This window comes from Natrix helvetica, assembly GCF_964273705.1.
Source record: "Natrix helvetica genome assembly, chromosome: 4".
Classification (NCBI taxonomy): domain Eukaryota; kingdom Metazoa; phylum Chordata; class Lepidosauria; order Squamata; family Natricidae; genus Natrix; species Natrix helvetica.
In genome coordinates this window covers 116,487,290-116,501,238 of record NC_138550.1, presented here as the reverse complement: position 1 = coordinate 116,501,238, position 13,949 = coordinate 116,487,290, and positions in this window count along the sequence as shown.

The window sequence follows — 13,949 nt, the reverse complement described above, 5'->3', positions numbered from 1 at the left end:
AGCGACTAAGGTGGCGGGGGCGGGAGGGGAGCCGGGACGTCCTTTAACATTGGGAGATACGCACGCAGCTAAGCACGCAGCAACCTCGGCGTCTAAGCGGGCGTGTCCACAGCATGCGCATGCCCACCCGCACGTCTGAGACAGGACATAAAAAGGGAAGGAAAGGCAGGGAAGAGACGACCGGAGCCAGCCCCGTTTAGGGCGCCGGCTTGCACGCAAGCGAAAAGCTTTGTTGAATGACAGGTCCAAAGCGCGGAGAATCAGGAGGTGCTACCCACATGCAACCGCAAAATAAACCGCACCAATTCCACCCAAACTTTTAAAAAAATGTTAAGACTCCTGTTTAGCTAGAGGGGGTTTCGTTCGCGATTCCGCGGCTGTTCTGCAGAGTGCAGAGACTGCAGTCCGTGTCCGGCAAATGACACTGCGCGGCAGTGAGAAACTGCTGCGCGGTATTTACTAGCCATGTGCGCGGCCGCGCAGCCGCGCACCTTAGAGGGAACATAGGTTGGAAGTGCCAGTTGTTCATTGTTGAATAAACACTTATTTGCACCACACTGAGAATTGGTTGTGTTGGGTAGTAATGTAATAAATACATAATTTTTAAAGAGATTCCATAAGTTCCTCTGTCTATTATAGTGGGGAAATCCAGATTTTATCCCAAGATTATAGATGAACGCTATTTGGAGTTGAGCTTTACTCTTGGTGAATTCATACCAGAGGTGGTATTCAGCCAGTTCTGACAAGTTCTGGAGAACTGGTATTGGAAATTTTGAGAGTGGGGAGGAAATGGGGATTTTGCAGTATCCTTCCTCTGCCATGCCCACAAAGCCACAGAACCTATAGTAAAAAAAATATGAATCCACCACTGATTCACACCCCTCTCCATATGGTTTCTGGGCAAAAATACAGAAATGATTTGCTACTGAACAATTCTTCTGAACTGTTGTTTCAACTTCCCAATCCATCAGATATTAACCAGTTCCTTAGCAGTTCAAAACAAACCAAGCTCCCCTAAATGCTGTCATCCAGATAATGGATTCTAGTAGTACAATGCAACATTGCAGATAATTAAAGAAAAATATATTCCCGTTATGTTTATCTATAGATAGGTCACATTAATTGGATGCCCTGTATTTTGTAACTGTATATTATTCATTCATTCATTTATTCATTCATCAAATTTATAGAGTTGCCATGTCACAAGAGACAATTCTAGGCAGCACACAACATTATTTTAGTATAATAGTTAGGTTAATCCAAAATATAATATTTCAATGTTATTGAAACCTTTTTGCATTATGGACTTCCAGATGGGTTTTAAAGAAAATATTCCATGTTATGCCATAAAGCTAATACAAAAAAGCTATAACACAGAGACTTTGGAAGAATCTTCCCAATTTTATCACTTATTATTAAGGACACAAACACATAGACAAGCAACACTTTACAGAAACAAACCTTAAGGCTTAAACATTTAAAAAGTATTAGAACGTTGTAATCTATGGAATTCCATTAAAATAATTTCATGAAATATGTGGTCTGGTATCCTACCCCATATAAGTGTTGGATTAGGAGGAGGGAAAGCCAATTTCTAGTTTCTCATTGAATTTGGTACTCAATGCATTTTGATGTGGAAATATTGTCCCAATATTCGTGGTTTGTTTGGTATTTGATATGCTGCAAAAGGAAGTGGGGGACAGGGGCAGAGAGCGGATAAGAAGTCAGCCATGCTGAGAAGATTGCTGCAAAATGAAGTAGGGAGCAATCACAGAGGGAGGACAAGAAATCAGCCATGCTGGGAGAGTTGCTGACATACAAAAAGAGACAGAGAAGAAGACCTTCCACCTGAAACAGAAGGTCACGTGGTAAGTCACATGGTTTGTTGGATACTCATTCTTTTTAGTACTTGTCACGCCTCATGGAACCAAGGACAAGTGCCCAGATACCACTGTATTATATATAATAGTAGTCCATTTTATATTCTCACCCAATATATCTTGACCCAAAGCAGATGGCTGTCATGATTCTATCCTAGTGTTCCAACTTCATGTACAGTACATTTATCATATTAATTTGAGATATATTACTATTATTCAGAAAATGAAATTCGTTGAGTAATATATCAGAAATATGTACGGTAGAGGCATGGTACAAGCTCTTGTTTCAGTGTTTATATAAATTCAAAGAAATTTGAATTCAATTTTTGTATACCTCTTTATCAACACAAATGTACAAAAATATGATGGCACACATTTTATTTGTTTATCAAATTTATTTATCAAATTGTTTTAAATTGTATATCATTTTCACAGAGGGATTCTGGGCAATATACAAAACTATTAAAAACATTAAAAACATATATAAAATTTAAAATTTTATTACTATTGGTTTTTCTATCTTTCATATCACAATAATATTTACTACAAGGCAATCAGGGCAATTTTAACTTGCCATTAATATATTCAAAGATGCAAAATGTTTCTGATTCATATTTCTCTGTCTTTTATACAAAGACTTAGAAATCTATGGTTTAGAGGGCAGATGATGAGAAGGAAAACAGGAAGCATCTGTACACTCTCGTGGACTGGTGCATAAAAGACAAGACTATGCCACAGCAAATTAGAACTGTCCTTTAAAAATATTTCCAATATTCACTATTATTGTGCTTTATTTTCAGAAACAGGAGAAAAGTCTGCCTTTCATCCTAGCAGGGCGGGCTTGGATGCCTGATAACTTTTTAACTGCCCTATTTTAGTTGGATATAAGCTCTATATCAATTTTCCACTATATTGTCTTTTGTGCAGTTTGTCATAAGTGGATTCTCTGGTGATGGCAATGTAATGCATTCTAGGTAAACTGATTTCTACTTTTAGCTTCAGATGGTATGCCTACTAATAAATTGTAATAATTTGTAATATATAATAATGTAATAAATGAGTTACCTATTTTTCTACGTTTGGAAAATGTCAGGGTGTTAAGTCTGTTAATAGAAATGGAAATACTCATCTTCCCTTGCATGCTAATGTGATATCCTCGATTTCTCTACCATAAATGTAAAGTTTTAAAACACAAATGGGCAATATGGTTCCCCAAGGTGATTTAGACATAGCTCCCACAGTTATTTTCTACTAACTGTGCTGCTGGGATAAATTAAAAAAATATTATTCTTAGCTTTAAAACAGAATGTGATTTCAGTAGTGCTCACATCTGAGTTAACATATAGATGATCTAGTTCTAATGCTGCAAGTCTCTTATTGGCCTATGGCCAATTTAAAACAAACTTACAGTTTCATTGTGCAAGAATAGAGAACATCCTGAATTGTATTAAATGCTACCACTTTTACAATTTTATAACTTTTAAAGGTTATAAGAAAGTGATATTGAGAACACAGCTTGCCTTATGGCAATTGCTGCCTTCATATTTCATTTGAAGAAATAGTATTTAATATCTATTTACAAAAACCCATACATAAAGTACAGCTTAAACGAAAAGCAGCAAGAAGATAAAGCACATTAAATAATTGTCAAAATACATAGCAAGATATAATCAGGGTTAAAATTTAGCTTCCAGATTGACAGTTCTAAATTTAAATCCATATTCCCCTTGAGGCAATTATCATTGAAAAAATGAACAACTTTTCTCTTATTTCTTTGGAATATTTAAAACAATAAACAAAATAAGCTTTTTCAAAGTATCTAAAGAAGGGACAAAATAAGATTTAATATACTATATTTATCCAAAAGGAGTATCTGCAATACTATTTTATCCGAAGGGACAATTGGATGGTTCCCATCAAAAAGGTAGATATGAGAATATATGTGTTAGATATTAACACAGGCTACTGTGGTTTCCACTCCAGTCCTCTGTTTAGGCAGGAACAGAGGTTCAATCTGGTTGGTTAAGAGGTCTGACAGCTCCCTATAAAAGGAGAGCTGTCAGACCTAACTGCTTCTGGATTGTACAGACTTGACTGTTGTAATAAAGAGCTGTTGTTGCGTTAAACCTGAGTCTGCCTTCTCATTGCCCTATCTAACAATATGCAAACACACAAAAATCTTGTTCAATGTCCAACCTTACCATTTGTTAATTTAGGATTGACAATTCCAGTTGTATTTGCCTTTCAGGATAAAGTGGTGACAAAACTGTAGTAGGAATAAAGAAAAATGGAAAACAGGGAACAAAACAACAAAGATTAGGAAGAAAAAACTCAACAGTAATAAAAGCTTGTACATTACATACAGAATTTTTTTAAAATAACTGCAAATATCCCATGCCAAACAATGATTAATCTTGAAAAGCTGCAGTCACACTTTTCAGCAATGATGTCTGTAGCCATTTAAATTGTCACTTTATTCCCTTATTTTCAACAGTGCCTTCTATTTTTTTCAGCAAATGTAAGATGACATCTTTCCCAGATTCAAAGAAAAAAATATTTTGTGGGAAGGAATCTTCTCTTCTTATCAAGTAAACTGAGGTTTCAAGTCTGCTTGGGAAGCCTACCTAAAGGGCGGGGGGGGGGGAGAACTTTTGTAATTAGGTTGTAAAAAGTACTGGGTAGATTTCTGAAGTGGCCTGAGATAGGTCTATGACAATTCGTTGCAACCAGCTCGCCATGACCAATCTGCCACAACCAACTCACCACGGCCAATTCACCACAGCCAACTTGCCAGGGCTGTAGGACAATTCGCCACGGCCATCTCGCCACAGGACAACTCACTGCAGGGTAACAGTTATACTAATATCAAAGATATGGTGGAATAGAATCATTAAAGAAAAGATGCAAAAGAAGAATGAAATGTGAATGGCAAATATTAAAATAATTTTTATTTATGTTAAATAATTAAATAGACTTGTTAAATTGTCCCGTAATGGGTTGTCTTGCAGAGAGTTGGCTGTGGTGAGTTTGCCCGCTGCAAGTTGGCTGTGGTGAGTTGGCTATGACAAATTGGCTCTGGCAAGTTGTGGCAAGTTGACCCATTCCCAACTGAGACAATGAGTTTGCAACTGTGTAGTTGCATTAAGAAACTAAAAAAACTGAGGATTTACACTAAGACCACAGTTATTATATGATAATATTGCATCCAAAACTTACAGAAAAGAACTAAAATTGTTGAGAAGCACTTGCATCAACATGTTGAGAGAATGTGGGCAGTAATGGGAAAATATGATCACCCTGAGGTATCATAAAACCAACACTGTCTGCTTGCATATGTTGCACACATTGTGTGGTTGGAACACAATATACTCAAAAAGTGTTAAATTCCTTAGCTAATGGGACATAAGTGGGATTTTTTTTTTGGGTAGCAGCATTATTATCTATATGCTAGAGGCATTGAGACTATACAGTAAATTACCTATGCAAGGTCTTTTCTGTCCTGCCTGCAACTTTAAGATACTTGTATACATGTATACAAACCAGGTGGAAATGGACTCAGCTTGTGAAATCTCCACTTCTCAACCCTTTCTTGGCTTTGGCCAAAATGGTGACATTGGACTCTGAATGGGCATACCAATTATCACATTTGTTTGGTGGATTCCACCTGTGCCATGAAAGCAAGTATCAATTGCTTTTTTCAAAATGGATCTTTTAAGACACGTAGTTTACATTGATAAACGTTTTGTATGAGACCTGGCCCTGTCACAGTTTCCCCTTGTAATTGACACGTAGACTGGTGTTTTTTTTTTAAAAAGAGTTTTAAGGCTCTTTCTATTACATGGAATAGAAAGAAGGGAAAACTGGCAGAAATCTTGCCAATTTCATCTGGTTAAAAAACAGGGTATGGAAAGTCTTTTTACACATTAAAGATGCTCCATGGCTAAAACAAATTAAAAAAGCTTAGACAGCCTACAAGTTGAGAACAAAATGGAGAGCAGCAAGGATTGGGGGAGAAAATGCACCTGCCACAATGCCCAGGTAGAGTAGAGGTGTTGCCTATAATAAAATGAAATGCAAAAGGTGAACCAGACAACCTCACCTTTCTTGTTATAAATTGAAAAATACAACTTCTGATGTATAATAGGAAATTCTGAGTGGAGGTTGTCTTCTCGGTAAGCTGGTCCCAAATAGAGATGATCCGGTGCTTTCTTACCTTCAATAATTGTTAATGGCCCATACTGACTGATGCTGGGGCAACCTATTCATCATGACTTTGAACTTCTAAACCATGTTCTTTGACTCACTTAAAATATAATTGGATTAAAGCGATTGAAGAGCACTTTTGGTCTGGGAATTTAATGAAGGATAGACCTGGGAACAGTCAACCCATTTAACGAAAGTCTCACCGAGAAATTTCTAAATCAAATTAGATGACACATAGTTTTGTAGAACAAGCTAAGCAGATAAACCCATAGTTTAAGCCTATTTTATTTCACAAATATATTAGTAGCTTGGCCCATAAATAAGTTAAATATTTAAGCTGATTTAGTAGGATTGAGATTGAGCATTAATTGAGTTTAATTAAAGTTCAAATATTGGGTTTTATTGGTAGGAATTATTTTTGATTATACCTGACTACTTCATATGAACTGTTTCATGGGTCACTTTCTTTTAGAATAATGTGAAAGAAAATTGGAAAACATAAGCTTGTTGAATTGTCATAAACAGTCCTTGCTTAATGACTACCAGGTTTAACTACTATTTGGAGTTACAATGGCACTGAAAAAGTGACTTTATGGCCAGCCATGCTTGCAATCCCTTGCTTCCTTCCACACCCATCAGCAGCCATTTATTTGCCTGTTGTAAAGGGAAGGACTGAAGGAAGATTTATTTAATGGAGAAGCCAGTAGGATATTAAAAGTTGCTCCTGCTCCCATTGCTTTTTTGCTCACCAGTAGTCATTCTGTTTCTTTCTTTAGGTAGAGGAAATATTTCTTAAATGATGACTCAAGAGGCCATGGGTTGTCTCATTTAAAACAAGAGCATTAAAATATAAACTTGCCTTTCCTTTTAAAATCTTCCATTTTTTGTTACTTATTTTAGGGTATTCAAACGTGCAGATATTCCGTGGATCTGAAATGTTCACATACTGGATATGCAGACCTCTACCAAATATTATTTACCAGACGGTGCTTCATTTTAAATAAATGACTTCAAATTCAGCCCAGCTAAACACAAAAGCATCTGCTGAGAATAAATTCTACATTTTAAATATTTTAATGTTTGCATTTTTATTCCCCTTTGAATAAAGAAGTTGTGGTTAAAATTGATTTCATTGATACATTATTTCTCTCTTCTAATTGAGGATGTCAAACCTCTACCCAGCCTTAGCCTCAACCATAGCCAGATAACTTATTGTATTGGCAAGCCATCTGCCATAAGTATCATCAGTGCTACTAAAAGTCTGTAGAGATTCTCAGTCATCCAGGTCATGGTTGTCCCAAAGGTGCTTTCTCAGGAGGCAACTGGACCTTCTTGTTTTTTCTTTGAAGCAAAAAAGATCTTTTCTTTGAAGATGTTTCACTTCTCATCCAAGACGTGAAATGTCTTGGATGAAAAATGTTTCTCATTCTCTTGGAAGAGAAATGAAACATCTTCAAAGAAAAAACAAGAAAGTCCAGTTGCCTCCTGAAAAAGCACCTGTGGGACATCAGTGCTATTACAAATTATCAGACCAGTTGAAGTAGTACCTGATCAGGCTTATTTGCAGGAAAAATGATGTGCTAGAGCTAGAACATCTGACGGGGAGCTATTGCAAATATTTTGACCATTCAAATACAAATCATACAGTTCCATTGCACTCAACAATGCTCGATTTTGCAAAAAGCCAGCAATTTGCTGTAATGTGGCTTTCAGTTTTCTAATGACGGGAGATCCTATGAGAGTTTTAAATAAAGTAAGGCCAGTGGTGGGATTCAATTTTTTTTACTACCGGTTCTGTGGGCGTGGCTTGGTGGGCAGGGCAGGAGAAGGTTACTGCATAATCCCCATTATCTGGGACTTGGGAGGCAGAGAGTAGATGGGGGCGGGGCCAGTCAGAGGTGGTATTTACTGGTTCTCCAAACTACTCAAAATTTCCGCTACCAGTTCTCCAGAACTGGTCAGAGCCTGCTGAATATCACCACCTCTGGGTAAAAACCACAGCATTATAGCTATTCATAGATTTTAGGATAGAAATTGAAATAATGATTCCTTTATCATAAAGTTGCATCCTTTCTGCATGAAAATAATTAAAAACCAAAATGAATAGCTGAAAATAAAAATTAGGTAGATTTGCAGGCTGAAGCTTGCTTAACATGCTTGCCTCCAGTTGTTTTTTAAAACATGAATATATACTTCATCTTCCTGAAGATGAAAGGTAATAGTGCATTAACATTTATTTCTCTGAAGGCATAGTGCCCAATTCATCCTTGGCTGTATTTCAGTACTTTGAGCTTATATATTAATTATTGCTAGATGTGATCATTTTAAAAATACATTTTTCAAGCTGTCAATTGTTTTTTTATATTTTGCCCTCCATACAAATATGAATAAAAGGAACAGATTCCTGAGCTAGATAGTAAACTTGATCTACGATAGATTTAGATTGTCAAAAATCAAGGCATTTTTAATTTCTCAAAAATCCATAATAAAGACTACTACTTTCACAAGCCCTTTAATGACATTGTAGTTGTCATCAAAAGCAAAAGAATGGAAGGCATAAATATAGGCAATGTTAAAGGGATATCACTATATGGAGAGGAATGGAGAGATAATATTGATAGTTATTAGAACCATTAAGGAATAATAAACAAGTAAAAGACAACTCAATCCTTGGAAAGAAGGGAGCATGGGAAAGAACATAAAATAACCACATCTGATTCTATACATTATAAGAAGGGCGAAGGGAAACTCTGTCAAGTTTTCCAGGTTCTGTTATTATCCTCTTCAACAGTGGCATAGAGATCCAGTAATTTTTCTGGTGTTTATTTTCTAACTTGATGTAACTTGAAAGACATGATTACAGTGTTAAATAAAACGAAGGAGTAATCTGCAAAGATACAGATTACCTCCAGTCATGTGCAAGGAGGCATTAGCTGAATTAAGTACTCCTAGAACTTGAGGAATAAAGAAACAAACCATATCTTTGGGACATAGCTTTGTGAACATAGAAATATGTTCCTCATATTTGGAAAACAAATTATCATTGTTAAGCCACATCTGTTTCTATCTGAGTTAGACATTCATATCCCTCAGGAAAACAAATGAATAACAAGTTCGTTATTATGTTAACAAAGCAGGACACATATCATGTCAGAAACATCACAATTAAAATAAGGCATGTTATATGACATAAAATGTAAAATATAATATGTAAGATTAAAATACATACAAGTTTAACAGATCTTGGCCAGAAACTAGCAATTTAAATTGCATTCTGTCACACTGTCATGAGGTCCTCTAAGTGTATAATAATCAGGACACAAAGGGCAGGTATACATATGTGTTGTTGTCTGTAAGTCATTACAATCGCAAAGGACAAAGCCACCAGGTAGCCCCATTTGTTCAGAGTGTCTTTGGATCTTCTTGTACCCATATGCAGTCTATTCAGTGATTTTCATATTTCCAAGCTTTCACCAGACTCAGGAGCCAGCTCCTCTGTTGACTCCATCCAGTGTTGATTCTTTGTAGGTTTCCATAGGTCCATTCTGCTTTCAAATTCTTCGAAGTCTTCCATCACCTAAGGAAGCTTTTTCTGGATTTTAATCTCTAATGAAAATCTCTGTGGTTGTAGGCCACGGAGATTTATTAGTGAAAGCTATGAATTAATAAAAGCCAAACCAGGTAACATAACATTTCCTGGCAGTTAAAAGGGCAGATAATCTCATCCGAAAGGATATCCATATCTTTCACCTTGTATAATTTTTTCATTATTGATTAAATTAGATTTTCTGGTTATGCAAAAAACCAGAGAAAGTGGATTAATCATGACAACAAAAGTTCCCAAACTATATTTACTGAGCTATCAATTTTCAAAAAAGGTACAAATGTTCAGTATTCATAAAATCCAAAGTGGCTGGGGGAAACACACCCAAAATTGATTAGTGAATATTCCTTAAATCCTCAAAGGAACATAGGGAATTACTGGTCGATAAGGCTGCCATATGATTGGTATAGGCTAATTGTTGGGGGTGTATGACATATGTTAAATTGTTTTAGCTGCAAAAAAAACCTATCCAGTAATAATGATAAGAAACAAATAAATTCTATTTTTCTGTTCCATTCTCTAGTTTGATCCATATATCTAACAGCTGAAGCTTTTCATGCATAAACTATAAGTAGTTTCACAAGATTAAACAGCAGGACTTTTATACACCTAAAAAAAGTTAGATGTTTTGCATCTATGACAATCTATGGTCTCTTTCACTCAGAAATTCACTCACTATTAATTTAAAATGTTAGCAATTTATTATGACACATGGAAGAAGAAAATGTTGAACTCTGAACAAGCAGGGTAGTAAAAGTATTAACACTTTTGAACTTTATATTGGAGAAGTCCCTTGAAAATATTGGAAAGCAAAAAAATAACAAAATGAATCATATGACAAATCAAGCTAAAATTTTCATTTCAGGCATAAATGACCAGACTCAAATTTTCACGTTTTGGACATATTATGCAAAGGCCTAGCTCTCTTACAGAGTCTATAATGCTGGGCAACGTAGAAGAAAGGAGAAAAAGAGGACATAAGTACAGTACAAGGTGTATAGTTTCAATTTTACTGGCAATGGGTGTACTGTTGGAATAGGAGAAGAATCAGGTTGGAGATAGTCATCTTAGGGAAAATCTACTTGTGTGGTTGCCAAGAGTCGACATTAACTTAATGGCATATAATTATTATCTTTTATGGACATCAGTTCACTTCCACAGTTGCATGTAGCAACATTTTGAGAAAAGGTTTATATAAACTAATGAAGCAGAAAAATTGGAAGAAAAAATTCAAAGAAAGCAATGAAGATGTTTAGGAGACAAGAAGTTATTTTTTAAAAGATTGAAGGAACCAGGTATGTTCAACCTTGAGAAAAGACAACCAAGGTGAAATATGGAAACATTTTTCAAATATGTAAAAGAATGTCACGCATAAGGTTAAGGAAGTCAGATTCTGATGTAGCTTATATCTTCCCCATGTTCCCCAACTTACATTATCTCATAAATCTAAAAATTTCTAAACCAAAAGGGATTTAATACTGCAGCAGAACAAAAAGATAATAAAGGAAGCAATGTTTACAACAGTGATCTGGATTCCTACAAGATTTCTGCAATAAGGATTTGGATTTGATGGGTCAGAGGGCCCTTACTAGGAAAGTGATTCTGATAGCTGTGCAACAATAGTAGCATTAGACTGAATAATTTAGACAATGTCCATTACTTTCTTGACAGCAGCTATATGCAAAACATTTTTGTATATGAGAAGCATCCTTCAGTGATGAGCAAATTAATACATATGAATTTTGTCTATATCACACATAGGACTGCTTTCTGAAACCAGTGGGCCTTTACACATATTTTAGAGATTCAGAGGCTGCCCCTGACTGCATAGAATATGTGCTCACAAACAAGCAAATGCATGGATCTTTCTATGTCCAAAGATAATTTAGTTTTAACATCTTATTCAATTAGATCTAGATAAAGTGGGTCAAGCTTTAATTCCATTGAAATCAATTTCCATTTATTTCAATAAGCAAAATGCATGATTGACTTAGATTGTATCCAGACATGTTTGGCTCCTTCACTTATAACAGCCTCTGCTTTTAATCCTCAAATATCTCTTCATAAAGCCTGTCACCACCTATAATTCTTTGAAAGAAAAGAGTGAAGACAATGTCCATAGATCTTTCCAGATGTTACACTTAACCTAGGGCTTGAGGCGTTATCTGGCTATTAGAGATAACAGGTTTTTACTTCCACCCAAAAGTATTGTTCAGGCATATGTACATTGGACATTATTTTTAGATAGATAAGCTGTAATAATTTTGCGTACTTCCTTATAAAGTTAATCTCAACATTCAGAAGAAATATGTAGTTTTAATGTTGAGACTATACTATTTTATATGATTGTATGTTGCCAAAGAGAACAAAAATTACATATTTGATTCACACAAAACATTCCTAACCTTTCTTAGCTTCTACTTTCCATACGAATTTTGGGGAAAGTTTGTTTTAAAAAGTTCGTTATTTCACATGAAATATTAAGGTTGCAATCTTTTGCATTCTTACTTAAAAATATGTGCAATTGATTTCAACGTAACTGGAGAAAACAAGAATAGGCTAAATATTACAAAAATTTTAAATATAAAAATAATGATATATTTTGAAAGAATACACTTCTAAATAGTAAGAACAATGAGAGATGAAAAAGCATGTTCCAGCTCAACTCAAATGGCTGTTGTATATCAACTTTACAATTGACAGCCTATAGTAGGTTTAAATACTAGTTCATATATGATGAAATTGAGAAATTTGATTTATGCCATTCATTGGCTTATACTTATAAACCAATGAGCTGGCAGATATTGATATAATTGAAAGTCATGTGTCAAAGGATTCTAACCAAAATTATATAAAAGAGCAACCACAGTATTTTCCATAGGAAAGAATGTGGTCTGGTGGTCAGTTTTAAAAAACGGAAGAGAAAACTTAGTAAGGAGCAGAATATGAACTGAGACAAGTACTGTAAATGAAGGCAAAAGCTGTGAAAGATTGAATATACCAGAAGAGACTATTTGGACAATATTTTTCAGTTTGTGTGCCACTGGTGGCATGCAGATGGACAATCAGCTCCTTAAATTGGTGCACAAGAAAGAGAGAGGAGAGCCGAAAAGGGTAGAACAATGTCCAACAGAGGTATGTTGAGCATGCTGAGGTAGATTACTATGGAGGCACTGCAGAAGAAAGGAGATACGAAGATGATGCTATTATTGCTGAAACATCTGGCTTTTGCTGCTTGCTCTTAGTATAACATGAAAGGAGAGGGGCAACTACTATATTAGAGAAAGAGGGTTGGGCTTGAAAATGCATTGTGTAATATATAGAAAAGTACCATTAACCTTCAAGTGTAGTTGAGGAAATGAGCACTTGTTAGAGTTATATACTTTTTTATGACTGAGACACACATTCACTTCATTGTATTTTATACCAGTACAGGGAAATAGTTATTTCTTTATCCAACCGAGACACTCACTCACTTCACTGAAATAATTTTCTTTTGACATCAGAATATAATCTTTAATTATGGCTTCTATATGTTGGCTACAAGACTCCAGTTGACAACTAGACCACAGTAAAGAGATACAGGAAACTAACTCTCTTGCCATCTGTGGATTGTCTGGATTTCTAATATTCATGTTTGGTAGCCCTGCTAAATTACAGATAAAATATTCTCAGTAATAACTCTGAATTAATTTTACTTTTTCTGGTGATGAAATAATTTCTTAATGTTATGTGTAGGCACACACACACTTACATGCATATATGCACACAGGGAGACATAGAAGAATATACATCTTTTTGAAAGAAATGGGGGAGTTGTTTCTATTTTTTAGAAACCACTTTGTTAATAAAGTGATTGGTGTCACATATGAAACGAAAAGCTGGTTTAAGAAAGCTTTTTGGTGGACTGATAATAGATATATATATTATTTTTTAAAATATAGATTTTAGAAAGATGTGATATCCTGAGTCCTAGTTTTCAAGTTATTGATAAGGGGGGAAAAAGACTTCAAGGCAAGCCTGTTAAAGAAACACATTAATGTTATCTTTAGAAGCTGAAGGTTTATTGTGTGTTCAAAGAATCTATATTCTATCCAATATATATTCTTGATCAAGGAGAGTCAGTACACTATAGCAGTTAATGTGTAGGATGGGATCCTGAGCGGTCCAATTCTCTCCTAAATATATAATTCTTTGGGCTACTTTGGACCTGCAACACGTAGCAACCTGAGCTAGAATAAGGGGAAATCCCTCTTTGAATC